General features: G+C 39.1%; 1 pseudogene; it reads right to left on the bottom strand.

Moving 5' to 3' along the window:
* Nucleotides 1-317: 317 nt before the first annotated feature.
* Nucleotides 318-385, bottom strand: LOC138848374 (U6 spliceosomal RNA; annotated as a pseudogene).
* Between the last annotated feature and the right edge of the window lie 2600 nt (nucleotides 386-2985).

The following is a 2985-nucleotide window of genomic DNA, read 5'->3' as shown; positions in this document are numbered from 1 at the left end:
TGGCAGGAAAAATTAAAACTCTGAATGTTTACAGATTTCCAGAACATTTACATGAATTGGAAAAACTCCAAAAAATACAGTGAAGAAACAGGCAAGGATCTGAATAGACATTTCTCAGAAGAAATGTACATGGTCAAAACATGTGAATATGCCCGATGTCACTAGCCATTATGTAAATATAAATCAGAACACCATATCAGTCTCCAACACCTGTGGGAGAATACAACACTCAGGTGTTTGTGTGTGCAGCAAGTGGGTTTAGAGGACCCTGTTCACCTCTGGAGAGCAGAGCCTACAGGGAGGTAAAGAAACCTTACTGCGCAGGGGCATGCTAATCTTCTCTGTATCATTCCAATTTTAGTATATGTGCTGCCAAAGCGAGCACATGTGCTGCCGAAGCGAGAAAGAGATGAAAAGAATTTATCTCAGCTAGCCACTAATATTCAAGAAACAAGGTCTTCAGGAAAGCCAACTCAACTGACATTTTCATGTCATTGTTAAATAAAGGAAAAATTATCTAGGTTCAGCAATACGTAGTTTATAAGAGAAAGACTACAGAGTAATTTCCTTGGCATAGAAATAACTTTGTTTGTTTTTTTTTTTTTTTTTTTTTTTTTTTTTTTTTTTTTTTTTTTTATCCATGAGGGCTTGCTATCACCACCACACACCCACATCCCATATACAAATGCCTGGCTTGAGTGGTAGCTTCTCTGCTTTGAGGCAAGTTTCTGCTAGTGTGCACCCTGGGAGGAGACGGAGGATGGCAGAAGTGCTTGGGTCCCTGCACCCAAATGGGACATCAGAATGAATTCCCAGTTCCTGGTTTTGGCTTGGTCAAGCTTTGGCTATTGCAAGTGTCTGGGGAGTGAAGCAGTGGTTCCCTCTTCCTGTCACTCTGCCTTTCAAATCAATAACTGTTGTTGGTAATGACTAATAATGATATTCACTGATTGTCAAATTTTGAATCTATTAATTATAGACAATTTCTCTTTGTATTTTTAAACTTTCATAATGTTCTGTAGCCAATTTCATCACTAGAAATAAAAACTTTTCCTCAAAAAAAAAAAAAAAAGAAACCTTACTGCTTTCCTAATGTGCTTATTAAGTTCTTGACCAGCGCCTGTTAGTCTTGCCACAAACTTTCTAGTCTTACTACTTTCCTTCTTCTTCTTCTTCTCTGTGACTTGTAAAATAGTATACATTCTATATACTGTGGATACTTTTGATTTATTTTATTCCTTCGGTCTCCTATGAAGTTCCTCCACAAAAGCACAGCCCTCAAAATATTCATTCATTTATGCAGTCTGCAGATTTCATGAGCTACTAAATTCCAAGTAGTATGTTAAAGGCAAGATCTGGGCCTAAGAGAAAAGTGGTCTAAATTCTGTGCCTAGAAGAGGATTTGGGACATAGTAGAACTTCAGTGAAGTGCTATGTGAATGACATGCACTCATTAAATGAGTAATCTAAAGCATACACTTCATTTAAGCAACACAGCAGCCCTACTCACCTCAGGTAGAGCAATTGAGAGGAATAATGTGAACAAAAATAAGACATCAATAAGTTGAATAATAACAGAGAAAAAACAAAATGAGATAGATGCCAACATTACTGAGCTATTTTTGAGGAATTAAATTGATAGAGGGGCTGGCATTGTGGCCAAGTGGGGAAAGCTGCAATCTGTGAGGCCAGCATAACATCTGAGTTCCACTTTGAGTTTAGGAATCTCCACTTCCAATTTAGCTCACTGCTAAACACCTGGGAAACCAGCAGAAGATGGACGAAGGACTCAGGTCCTTGCCACTCATGTGGGAGACTTGGATGAAGCTCCTGACTCCAGCATGCCCCAGGCTCAACTGTTGAAACTCTCTGGGGTGTGAGCCAGCAGATGAAAGCTATCTATGTCTTTCCCTCTCTCTCTAAATCCACCTTTCAAATAATAAAGATTTAATAAACAAATTAACTGATTTCAAAATACACAAAAACATGAACAATACTATATCATTTTTATGCCAAACTGATAAAAAATAACAAATGCTAGAGAGCACATGGGAAAAGAAAACCACCATATATGGTAGGTGAAAACACAAGTTAGTACAGATGTTATGCAGAACAGTATGGTCATTCCTTAAAAAGGATAAAAATTGGGGCTGGCGCTGTTGTGCAGTGAGTTAAAGCCCTGGCCTGAAGGGCCAGCATCCCATTTGGGTGCCAGTTCTAGTTCCAGCTGCTCTTCTTCCAATCCAGCTCTCTGCTATCTCCTGGGATAGCAGTAGAAGATGGCCCAAGTCCTTGGGCCCATGCACCCATGAGGGAGACCCAGAGGAAGCTCCTGTCTCCAGGTTTCAGAATGGCATAACTCTGGCCTTTGTAGTCATCTGTAGAGCGAACCAGCTAATGGAGGACCTCTCTGTGTCTCTACCTCTATTGTAACTCTTTCAAATAAATAACAAAAATTAAACTAAGATAAAAATTGACCTACCATGTGAGAGTTATCTTGCTCTTGGCTATATAGAATAAGGAAATTTTATTAGAAGGAAAGGAGGAGAGCATATCAAAGATACAGCAATTTTCCCATAACACAGCCACTATAACACAGTTCACTGCAGCCAGGATGTGAAACCAATCTAGCTGTCCATCAATGAAAAACAATGGACAGGGCAACCTCTTTTAGATACAAAAAAAGAACAAAATATTATTAAATTAATTGAAATAAGCCAGAAGCAGGAACACAAATGTCACCTGGTCCTTGTCGCATGTGGAAGTGAAAGAAAATAATGGATCTGAACACAGAACTGTGATTACTAGAGGCTGAGAAGGGAAGCAGCTAGGGATAGAGGGGGATTGGATAATAGGTATCAAAAATCAAAGAGGCAGAAAGAACTTCTGGTGTTCCATAATATAATGAGATGACTACATTCAACCATATTAGGTTCTGTGTAAAGAACTGAAGGAGAGGAGCTGGTAGTCTCAAATCATGGAGAA

Source organism: Oryctolagus cuniculus, unplaced genomic scaffold (genome assembly GCF_964237555.1).
Source record: "Oryctolagus cuniculus unplaced genomic scaffold, mOryCun1.1 SCAFFOLD_123, whole genome shotgun sequence".
In the NCBI taxonomy this organism is placed as follows: domain Eukaryota; kingdom Metazoa; phylum Chordata; class Mammalia; order Lagomorpha; family Leporidae; genus Oryctolagus; species Oryctolagus cuniculus.
Note: the sequence above shows the minus strand (reverse complement) of the source record. Positions and strands in the feature narration are given on the sequence as shown.